Below are 12960 nucleotides of genomic sequence, written 5' to 3'. Positions count from 1 at the left end.
AAACAAAACAAAAGGAGGCGCATGCAGATGGCGGTGTGTGTTTTTAAAAGATGTAGAACGAGGGGAGTGGGTTGCTCACGTACCCCATACAAGGGAATGAAGAACTGTCGTCGACGGCTTTTCAACCATTCAACAGAATCAGCACATCAAACATTTTGGGGAAGGTTGTTGGTTATAGAGCGCTGCTGGAGTCACTTCCAGTTCCCTCGTCCTGAGGTCAATGGGTTTTTTTTCGAATGGGTTTTGGGTGAGGTGCCTGGAAAAGGGTATGTGGTTCACACACGCTGAAGAGGTTTTCACGTTTTGCTCCGCGGCGTAAAATACGCCAGTAAATGCCCCACTGGTGAATTTTGAAGCTTTTGCGCGTCTTAAAAAAGGCGGTTGCAAACAAGAGGCTAAATGAGACCACAGAGGCTGTCGGGGACATTGAAACGTCCTCAGGTCGAACACGGAAAGTCATCTACTCACTAATTTTACAGCTTCTAATTGAGTTTATACTCTCGCTCTTGCAAACTATCGTAACTCTAACTTTCCAACTTGTATATATATAGTGGTGGTGACGTTGAAGTTATGCGACCATGGTGTAGTTTGTTTCAAGATTCAAGAGGTTTATTTGTCACATACATATACATATACATATACGTTTATACATATATGCAGTGAAATGTCTTTGCAACGCACCCGGATATTATGCAAAATAGCTACTAAACCAAACATAATAGTTAACCTAATTCCTACCGAGCAACTAACTGAAACTAACTGATTCCTAAAATGTAATGCAGTCAGTGAATATAATAATATAAATATAATAATAAAAATAAAATAATAAAAATAAAATAAAATATTTAAAAGACTCAAAAAGATAATATAAAGTGGGGGTACAAAATAGAAGTAAAGGGAATAGAGTTATGTATATGGGCTATTTGTATATACAGATATGTGCAGTAAAGTGCATGTGAATAAAGTGTGTATGGAGATATACAGTACAGTATACAACAGTACATAACAGCAATACAGTAACACTGAACATAACAGCAATACAGCGCAGTATGCAGTAACCCAGACCAGTGATACAGTATGCAGTACAGTATGCTACATTCAGTACAGTGAGGTAGTGGAGCCTATGTGTGAGTGTCTCAGTGCTTTTTCTTAGGACCCCTGGTGAGTTCAGCGCTGACAGTTCTTATGGGCTTGCAGGAAGAAACTCCGTCTCAGTCTCTCTGTTCTCGCTGTGTGACTGCAGAGGCGCTTGCCCGACCACAGCAGCTGGAACAGTCCGTTGTTGGGCTGGTGAGGATCCTTCATGATCCTGTGGGCTCTGCTACTACACCTCCTGGTGTATAAGTCCTACAGGGAGGGGAGGGCCCTCTGCATGGCCCGCCAGTGATGTTGCCTGTCAGGATGCTTTCCACTGCTCCAGAGCAGAAGGACTTGAGGATCCTCACCGAGATCCGGAATTTCTTCAGCTGCCTGAGGTGGTAAAGAAGCTGCCTCGCCTTTCTCACCACAGTGTCTCTGTGTGTTGTCCATTTCCTAAGTCCTCCGTGATGTGGACCCCCAGGTACTTGAAGCTGCTCATCCTGTCAACAGAAGTCCCATTAATCACCAACTGCGTGTGCGTCCTCGATTGTAATCGTCGCCTAAAGTCCACAATCAGCTCCTTAGTTTTGCTGACGTTCAGGAGGAGGCTGTTGTCCTGGCAGCAGAGTGACAGGTCAGCCACCTCCTCGCGGTAGGCTTTCTTATCGTCGTCATTAATCAGGCCCACCACGACGGTGTCGTCAGCAAACTTGCTGATGGTGTTGGAGCTGGACCTGGCCACACAGTCATGTGTGTACAGGGTGTACAGTAGGGTGCTGGGGATGCAGCCCTGGGGGGGATTCTGTGTTCAGGGTGAGGGAGCTGGACATGTGCTTCCCCTCCCTATCCACCAGGGGCCGGGCTGGGAGGAAGTCCAGGATACAGGAACACAGCGGGGTGTTCAGTCCTAGCTCCTGCAGCTTGACAGCCGGTCTGGTGGGGACTATTGTATTGGAAGCTGAACAATAATCGATGTACAGCAATCTCACATAGGCCTCCTTCCGTCCATCCAGGTGCCTGAGCGTGGTGTGCAGTACCTGGGAGACCGCGTCGTCCGTGGATCTGTTCGGCCGGTACACAAACTGCAGTGGGTCCAAGGTGCGGGGGGAGATGTAATCCTTAATCAGCCTCTCGCAGCACTTCATGACCACCGAGGTGAGGGCCACCGGACAGTAGTTATTCAGGCAGGCTGGAGAGGCGATGTTCGGGACAAGAATGATGATGGAACGTAGATGGCGGTTTATTGCCTAACGTTAACTTTTGACTTCTGGCGATGACATTTTACGCTTCAAAAATCATAAAAGTGTTGTTCATTTTTGAAGATTATCTTGCTGAACAAAACCTTTAACTATCATAAACGTTTGTTTGCCACAGAGCTTATTTTCTGCAATAATCCAAAATCCACTGGAAAAATCCCATTGGCTTTTTGTCAAGGGAACAAGGACGACACTGACTTCCCAGTTGGCCTACAAAAATACGTCATCCCTGCAGCACTCGATAGCAAGGCCGTGCAGAGCCTTAGAAGAGTTTTTTAATTAATTCCGAGATTGACGGGAAGCCAGTGCAGATGCTAAGATGGGGCTGATGTGGTCTCTCTTTTTGCGACTACAGAAGATTCTAGCTGCAGCATCTTGCGCCAGCTGCAACCAGTGGGTGGTGGCCTGACTGATGACATGAGGAAACCAGTGCATGATGAATGACTCATTCTCAATACGAAAAAGATTTGAATTACCTGATTTTGGGGATAATTCTGAGTTGGGAGAAACTGGATTCCACGATTGAACTTATTCGTTATATGTTAGGGAACTTAGGGTCCATAATTAAAATACACCATTTTTGCTCTTTTGGATCAACATACTGGTATATGATTATTGCACTGTTCTCTACAACCGTTACAACCTCTTTTTTTTTTAGTGTGCGCGGGTTTGACAATAATCACAATGACATTTTTAAAAGATACATTTTCTATTTCTATTGAAATTTTCAAATCTCCGAGTTCGATACTTTTTTGTCATGTGAATGACAACACTCAGAATAGGTCTACTTAATACTACGACATAAACTGCATGTTGCACAGACTTTTGATTTCATAGCAAAAGTAATAATGAAAGGCCTCTATTTTTTAATCTAAAGACCACATGTTGACTGGATCCTATAATTATATAGACCTAGTTTGAGTGCTTGAAGTCCCATGACAAAAAAAAAAAGCTAATTGAGCTTTGTAATTTAAAAAAAGTAAATCAGGAAAACGAAATAGGAAAAAGGAAATTTAAAAAAACAGAGCTTTTATTTTGAAATCAAAAGGGTGTGCAACACGTTGATTAGATCTCAGAAGCATGTAGACCTAGTTTGACCCGCTCTCTCTTGTGAGTTCTGGATGAACGTCCGTTATAGCGTGATCTTGATGACAAAATGATTGCATTTTCCGACCCTCGTCTCCGGCCCAACAACCGTCCCAACAACCGGCCCACCGGGAGTCGTTCCCCTACTCCCGGTCAGCCATTCCAGCATTGCGTGTGCTCAATCAGTGCCTTCTTGCCAGGAAAGGCGACGCCAACGATGCCGCCAACGATGGCAACAGCATAAAAAGGAGCACATACTGTACGTAGATAACAGAAACATATTGAATGGCTATTTATTATGAAGTGCCAGCTAAATAAGTATGGGATGAATATCAAATATGGGATTTTTAAAGAAAATCGTACAGATTACCACTATAATCCTGTAATTTGCAGAGGAGTGTCGGGGGCATTCAAGGAAATAAAGCGCGCTGCCAGGTATGCATCCGTTTCTTTTGTTTCCTTTTGAGTCTACAGCCACCCAGCCCAACCCACTTAGAATCCAAAACAAGGGTTCTCAGCGGGTTGTTATGCATTTCTCTTTCATTTGAGGTGTAGAATGCACGTACGCTGTTCTAGAACACAAAATGTTGAGGACATTTCTGTGGAGTTCGACAGGTTTCTCTTCTTCATACGTCCCCATCGACACCAATTTTGCCATTTGGTGACATCACTGCTACTTCTCGACGTTTATTTCAACAGACTTACACCCGCGCCGGTGTTGAATTCATGGATTTCTTCGAAGGGGCCATTCTGGTTGCCTCACTATTATGTCATTGCCTGCATCCATCTCATGAGAGCGTTCCAGCGTTCAGCTGAAAGAGTGTCGACTTGCGCTACAACTGACAAGACATCAAGAGCACTCAAGAGTAAGGTAGGGGGGGTTAAGGTTGACCGAAGCCTTCGCTGCACAGACAGCTGGGGATGACTACACAGCTCGCAGGCAGAAAACCGACGTGGACCGTTTGGAAACGCCGCCGGGCAGACGCTGAAAACCGGCGCCGGCTAACGATTCGTTCCCCGCGAACCAATCTTTCAGGTGACTCCGGTGAAAGAACGCGGGCAAACGGGTGACTCTTCAATTTACAGACTGAAAATAATAACTGAGGACTGAATTAGCCCAAGTCCGAGGCGGGAAAAAGGGGGCCGAGGCACCCGGCGCAATTCATATTAAAAGGGACGGATTGACACTTTGCGTTCCCCCCAAAATAATTATTTTTGACGGAATTCAATGATCCGAGTGAGAATTCCATTCACAACTCGGAGCCAAACCGACAGAAGTCCCCCCTCGCCCACCGTGTGTTAATCCAGCTGAATCCATGAAGAAAGGGTCGGAAAACAGAAGGACTCTTTTTCGCTTAGCGACTCGTCAAGAACCGGATCTCAGTCTCGGAAATCGTCACTTTTGGAGCGAAGCTTGTTCTGGCGCAGGCGCGCATTTTTTTGCGTCTCGCGAAACACAAAAGAAAAGCCTCTTTCCGTTATTTGTTCTCCCGCAGGGTAATTTGAGGCCGCCTGCAGCCAATTTCACAGAAAATAAAGGAAATATCCGGTTAGTGCAAGCAGTGATGACAGCCGAACCGGTTAACCCGAGCGGTAATAATGGAACTCAGAACCTCGAACATGGCGCCCGCTCGAATCAAAGGTGAGAGGTGGAAGATTTTTTTCTGCTCCCGCCGCTCCCCTGAGATGGGCGTTGGATATCGAACGCACCAAGGCGAGCACGAAGAAATGGTTTTATTTTTCGCGGCGAGTGAAACGATGACGATCCGTTTCTTTTTCTTTCTTTTTTATTATTTATGTTTTTTCCACACCATTTCAACAAGAGCTTGAAATGCCGGTGCTGAAATCTCGGAGCGTCGGCGGCGCGCGGCTGTGACTGCGGGGTCGATGTACTGCAGCGGCAAGCACCGTCGAAAAACATGAAATAGCGCATAAAGGCAAAATGATGGAGGGGCACCTTTAATGCTGTTCCAGTTTTACCTCCAATTCAATTTGGCCGCGTTAAGCTCCTCGGGACACTCAGAGCCCCTTCACCGCACCCAACGGATTTCCCTTCGTCGGAGTCGACTATTGTTTCCATTTTTCCAAAAAAAAAATCAAAAAAAGGGGGATTTAGAAAGAGCCGAAACGGCCCCGTGAATAGCTTCGCCGGCGCCGTCGGCACGGTGGGTACTTATTGTCCGTCGCATCTTCTCCGACGCCAAAAACCAAATGCACCGCTCGCTTCCCACTGCGCGGAGCGATCCATTTCCCGAGACCGCCAAGAACATGCGCCGGGTTCAGCCGCCGAGCCCCGTCACGCCCGGCGTCGAGGGCCTGGAAGCGCGTTGGCGGTGCAGGAGGCAGGCCGGCAGGCGTGACGCGGCCGCGCAGACGGTTTAGCCTTTTTTCCGTTGTTCCTATTTGTCGCCATTCGAGGGTTATTATTGCCACGAGTTGTTACGCCGAAAGGTCAAACCCAAACAGCTCATTCATCATCCCGCTCGAAAACACAAAAAGGGATAGCCATGCAAGGGTTAGGGTGGAGAAGATCGCTTTGCCCCTCGGCTTAAGGAGCCGATTGCCGCCTGTTGCTTCGTGTCACAAATTGTGCGGCGGTTGGAACAGCCGGCGCACTCTGTGGGGGGAGCGCTGTGGGGTCTGTTACAAAATATGAGAAACGGAAGTTGAGCCAGGAAACTCTATTGTGGCACATGCACCCACCTTCCACCCATCCAAGCCAAGCTCCGCCTGCATAGATTTGTTTTCATTGGAGACGGAGTGTGCACTGCTGCCTTACGGAGAGTATATTACCATATACACCGGTCGATCTATCTTTCAATATACACAGTACAAACACACACACAAACACACACACACACTGATGAGCCAAAATATAGAAAACACCACAAATAACCATTAATCTTGTGTAGGTCCCCCTCGTGCTGCCAAAACAGCTGTGACCCGTGGAGGCACGGACTCCACAAGACCTCTGAAGGTGTCCTGTGGTATCTGGCACCAAGACGTTAGCAGCGGATCCTTTAAGTCCTGGAAGTTGTGAGGTGGGGCCCCCATGGATCAGGCTTGTTGTTCCAGCACATCCACAGATGCTGGATTAGATCGGACCCAAACCCCGTCCATCCACGTGATGTTGAAGAAAAGGTGATTCATCAGACCAGGCCACCTTCTTCCATATCTCCATGATTCAGTTCTGACGCTCACCTGTCCATTGTAGGCGCTTTCGGGGGTGGACAGGGGTCAGCATGGACACTCTGACCGCTCTGCAGCTACACAGCCCCACACGCAGCAAGCTGTGATGCACTGTGTGTTCTGACACCTTTCTATAATAACCAGCATTAACCTTTTCAACAACTTGTGCGACAGTAGCTCTTCTGTGGGATGGGACCAGGCGGGCTGGCCTTCACTGCCCACCTGCGTCAGCCTTGGGCGCCCATGACCCTGTCGCCGGTTCGCCGGTTGTCCTTCCTTGGACCACTTTTGGTAGGTACTAACCACTGCACACCGGGAACACCCCACAAGACCATTTTTCCTGCTTCCAACACATCAACTTCCAGAACTGACTGTTCACTTGCTGCCTAACATATCCCACCCCTTGACAGGTGCCATTGGAACGAGATGAGCAATGTCATTCACTTCACCTGTCAGTGGTTTTAATGTTGTGGCTGATCGGTGTGCATTCACCAATAAAAACTTGTGGTAAGTATTTTTGTCCTCATTTTAATTTCCAACAAACATGAGGAGAACACGACAGAAAAAAACACTCAATGTGGGCTTTTATAAACGTTCCAATAAGGTCCGGCCAGAAATGATTTCTTTTATCCCTGTGGCCTCGCTCGTATTGAGACAGCCTCTCAAATCGTTTCATAAAGACTTTTATCGACCGCCGTTGATCCCGAGGTGGAATTGAAGTGGAGGAGGTGGTTTGTTTAACGGCGGACCAAAGCCTTGTTACGTACACAAACTCAATGGATAACATTGATAAAACTGCCCGATGAAACAAAATGTGTTTATTGACAGACCAACAAACATTTACCAAAAAAACAAAAAAAAAAAAACAATTTGCAACTGTGACGGCATTTGCCACCACTGCTATCGCATACTGGAACCAAAGGTATCAAAATGACTTTTTAATCACTAAAAGTAATCAAGTAAATAAACATAAAGCGCTTCATAACGTATGCCCAGCAGACGTGCGCAGTGTCGCCCCGAAAATATTGTCAAAATCGGCGTCAAAGGGGAAGAAAAAAGCAGTAAATTACTTTGAGGCAGTATCGCGCCCCCCCTACTGGGTTGAAAGTAATACACCGCTGTTTTCCTCCACTTTGATGACAATCATCTCGAACACTCAATACTCACCTCAATCAATCAATCTAAATGTTATTGTCCCCAGGGCCATTTTTTTTTTCCTTTTAATCTAAACAATATTAAATCATTCTAATAAAAGGATGTGTAAAGGGTCCATAGACAACTTTTCAACTTTCCTTTTCAACTTTCCACCCTCTGATTTATTTTGGTTGTGCCATCATGGACATCTATACATAGACGCAGCGTTAGCGGCTTGGGCTCCTTGCCGCTCCGCCATATTGGAACGGGCAAGACTGCCCCGTAAACCAAGACCAGTAAAACGGGGAGCTGTGGTTATTCTGGATAAAAAGCACGATAATGTTCGCATTTCTCAACTGATAATGGCGGCGCATTGGTTGATGCACTTCCCGCGATGCACTGCCGTAAATAGATCATTTTCCCGGGAGTTTGAGATATGTGATATAGTGATATGGAGGCTTATAGGGAAGCAGTTTAAATGCAGATGGTGTCATTATTCTATAGCCATTACAATGTGAAATCAACATTTACTTCATAATGATAAGTTAAAGTAAAAACAGACAGACAGATAGATAGAATGATAGAAAGATGGATAGAGAGATAGAGCCTGACAATGACTCACTTTCACGTATCTTGTGTCATACTTGATAAAGACAAATAGTAGTTCGTAGGCATCATAATGACAATACTATCGCAATCAATGCAATATCAGCCGGCTCTGGTGCCTGCCCTTATTTTTATTATCTTTACCATCGACTGCCATTGAGTCAAGGGCAATCCAGCCCCGCCTCGTGCGCGTCGCCAACCCGGTATCACGCTTTTTCGTGCTCATAGTCACGAAAATTAATCTATTGGATCCTGTCCCAGAGCGCGATTGTCCGACATGTTTCGTGCTACACAGAACGAAACTCAAACCCATGCATTTCGACTGGGTGGTCTTTGTCAGACTTTTCTTCGTGCTGGACTGAACGACATTTAAACCAGTGCATTTCAAACGGGATATTTTCTTCTTTTGGGGCATGGTCAGGGATGGGGGGGCGCGGATACGTACAGTGCACCATCTAGTTATTTATACGTCAAAACAACAAATGCAACAAAGGGTAAATGCGGTGTATAATGGATACAATTTATTACAATTTACAATTTATAATGGCCAATTTTTGGCCCAGACCCCCTCAAAAACTAAAACTAACCACATCCTGAAGAAACCATGGATGTGTTAAAATGTAAAATGCATGGGTATCAATTTTGTTCCGTCCAGCATAAAGAAAGTGGGATACTGGTTTTGCATGAATCTGTTGAATAGTCTATTACATTCAAGGTTTAGAGAATAGGGATATCATACGCTCAGTGTGAATTTAATTCATAGATACAATATTACTGGATAGAAATATCAGCGTTTATTTATGATAAACTGTACGTATAGCTTGCATGCGCGCCTTGCTGAAAATTTGAATGTGCCCGTCAGCCAGCGCAGTCAACATTTCCGTGGTAACAGCGAACTCCACCAATTAGAGACGTCACTGTTACACTTTAGGATCGTAGTACTTCTCCATGACATTGCAAATTGAATATGTTTTTCCTTAAAACAAGGTTGATATTATATGGACTTGAATGTTCTACAGGAGCAAAAGCAAATTATTATACACATTATAATATATTAATTATTTATAAACCTTTCAAACGCTAACCCTAGCCAACTACAAAAACTACTACTGTTCTATACTATTTTGTTATGCATCGTGATGCAATGGCCTCATGGGTTAGTTATATTGTTATAAACGTAAAAAGGAAAAGATGGTATCGGTGAAAAAGACATGCATGCGTTACTTTGGTTGCGTTTGGTTAATTTGGTCGGGGAATATACAGTACCTGAGTCCAAGTTATATTTTAGTCAGTTCACTTTATTTTGGTCGCTTTAACGGGGGTAATAATGGGGGTGCACCGGGTTACCTTCTGGGCGAGCAGAGTACTATAGCTGGAGTGGGAATAGCTGGGCGCTCTCTGTCTGTGGAAACTGATGTTAATGGCCTGGAATTGATTGTAGCTGAGACCTGCGCCATGAACATTGTGAGGACCTCATGGGTTAGTTTTGCGGTTCCCTGTTTGAGGAGCATGGCGTCCAATATAGAGTGCATGAATCATCCGCTCCCAGCTGCCGCCCCCATGTGAAGAGTGTGGGGGATTGAACTGCAGGTCAAGAAGTTCTCAAGTTGCTCGTTGTTAGGGCCGGTGGAGTCTGTCTGGAGCTCTTTGCAGGCGTCCACGAAGTTGGTTCCATAGTCTGACCTGAAGTGCTTCACACAGCAAGGTTTTTAATTAAACTGGGGGCGTCCATTGACCCCAGTACCTCGATGTGTACTGTACGTGAGCTCAAAGATGTGAAGATGACTACCCACCGCTTGGCGTTTTGTCAGATTTGACAAAACTTTTGGTTTGATTTGATGATTTGTCAGACGACCTCCAACTCTAAGTGGGCCGCACCAGTCCATGAAGGGGCAGAGTTTGCTCGGCGGACTGTGGTTTGAAACAGGCTTTCCGTTTTGGATTAATCTGATTTCTTCTTCGTAGACTTGCACACTGAGAATGATTCTAGCTTTCGCCCGGTCAATTTGCAGTTTGGATAGGGGCTTGCTGCAGGCGTGCTAGCCGTGACAAGGGCTGTTCTCAGATGCTCGGAAGGAGTGAGTGAAGTGTGAGAGCTGGGCCACAGCTCTTGAGTAAGATCGGCAACTCGAGAAACTCTCAAAACCGCGCACTGAAAGCCTGGCTCAAAGGCATGTGACACAAATCATAACCTCGGGGCATAGCTCGACATCGGTTCCGGGGTTAATGAGGTCAAAGCCTTCGTCTGGTGGTTGGCTTTCTTGGGTCTCGGTGAGGATCCATGAGAATGTAGTGCCAATGGCTTGCCTGCGTGGACCATCTGATGTGCTGGACTCGATTGTAAACATAGACGTAAAATCGTCTCATCTCATTCGATATGTAGCCTAGCACCACTTTGCTATCGGAGAAGAACTTGACAATATCCAACTTGGTGTCCAGCTCCTGTGAGATGACTCACAGGATCATTTTTGACGACCATGACGACTGCAAATATGGCTGCACTGAGTCTGGGGATGGAAAGGTCGGGTTTTGGGGCCAACTTCGCCTCCCCCAAGTTAAACCCCAGCTCACTCTGGCGTTCCATGTTAGTCAGCTTGAGGTATGCAACGGCACCGATTGCCTTGGTGGACACGTTGCAGTTGCACTGAGCTCTACAGGTTGGCAGTGATGTGTACATCCTGGGGATCTTCATGTCCTGAGTTATTTTCAGCACGGTGAGGGCCCGGTTGTGTTGTCAGATGATCTCAACCAGTCGTCTATGTAGAAGTGCCATACAACGTACTGTTGTGCTTCTGCCCTGTACTCCTTCTCTTCTTCTGTGGTGGTCCTCTGCAGTCCATAGATGGCGATGGCCAGGGAGAGGCGATTGCCGAACATGTGGACCTTCATGTGAAACTCTTCACCTTGATGTTGAGATCGTAGTCGCGAAACCACAGGAAGCGAAGGTAGTCACGGTGATCCTCCCTGACCAGGAAGCTAGGGAACATCTGCTGAATGTATGCCGTGATTGCAACTAGCTCAGTCCTGAAGTGAACTAGGACCCCAAGCAGGCCGTTATTTAGGTCTAGATCCTGAAGAAGCACGTCTTTTAATGATACGCCATACACTGAGCTCTTGAGTTGAACCCGACCCTGATCTGCCCTGGTTTCTGGGGATGGTAGATTCCAAAGTTTGGTAGATACCAGTGCTCCCTGCCATCTTTCGGCATGGGGGTTGGTTCAGCATGCCCACTGCTAAAGATTTTCTTCATGAAGTCCACAAAGTGGTTCTTCATTCCTGGCTTACTTGTTAGAGTCTGATGAAGCGGCATAAGACGGTTGAGGTCCTTGTGCTGATCTCAGCAAACTGGCTAGCCTCCACGGCAGAGCAAAGTTTCTGGAGCAGCCTTTTGAATGTCCTGCTGAGGCCAACCAATTAGTTGTTGTAGTTACTAGCATTAAAGCGTTGAATAAATGCATTTAGTCTATACTTACTCTTCTATATTTACTATAATTATGTTCACAACTATAATGATGGCAAATATTTTATTATTACATTTATGGAACAGTTTAAGAGTTTAAAATGAAAAAAAATTACATTTTGGGGAAACGTTCTTGTTAGGCATGTTTATATTTAAGAAACAGAATGAATGTGCAAGCGTTGAGGTCAATGAAAAATAAAAAGAATACTGAATGAAATAGGTTCTAAGCAGGCTAGCAGCACACGTTTAAGCAACAAACATACAGCATACCAGTTTGGCTACATAAGAGTTATTATTTTCATTGCGCTGCCATTTATATACACCCCCAGAGATCTTTGCAGCCTTTGAGAAATGACGACAATTGAGAAAACACGCTTCAAATCCCCGCCAGCAACAAGCTGCAACCCTCGACCTTAAGTCTCCTTGTGAAGCTTTGTGTATTGGTCTGTTGTCGTGGCAGTGAGCCTGGCTCCTCTCAAGCGATCCCTCAGAACAGCAAAGGGTGAGAAAGTTTGAGGACAGTGCAAAAAATAGTAAGGGATAAAGGCATGTTGTTTCTTGTGCATAATCAAGCAACGCTACACACCAAAATTTTGAACAGCGTTGCTCCATTTACACAGTTTTTTCTTTTTCGCCCCCTCAATCTTTTTCCCCTATATGTACTGCCAAATGGAACTTGTGTTAGTCTGGTTTGAAGACTTATTTTAGCCTTGGAAGAGAACAGACTGCAAAGTAGAGCCTGAAGCGCTTGCAAAATTCACACAACTAGAACGCGGCATACAACAAACCAACGCCTCAATAATATAACACAAAGACAATGAAACAACAGCAAATAGCTGAGCGCCCTCAGAGAGATGTGAGACATGTGCACATACTCACAAGCACTTGTCTTCAAACAGCAGAGGGATGCAAATAGGCAATTTCATGAAGGACAGTTGCCCTTATATACTTTGCCACATTGATAATTGCGATCAGAGGCTGCACAACAAGGGCAAATTGAACTCAGCAGGAAAACTTTACGGGCGTGTTTGTGCTGGCAATTCATTAGTGCAATATCTTTTGTGAATCGGACCCTAAGACGGCACAGATAGCGGGTGCAATCCACTCCTCGTGAATTCTTTGTTAGACCATTAAACAGGGGTAGTCCCC

The sequence above is a fragment of the Zeus faber genome (assembly GCF_960531495.2).
Source record: "Zeus faber genome assembly, chromosome: 22".
In the NCBI taxonomy this organism is placed as follows: domain Eukaryota; kingdom Metazoa; phylum Chordata; class Actinopteri; order Zeiformes; family Zeidae; genus Zeus; species Zeus faber.
This window is presented reverse-complemented; position numbering follows the sequence as displayed.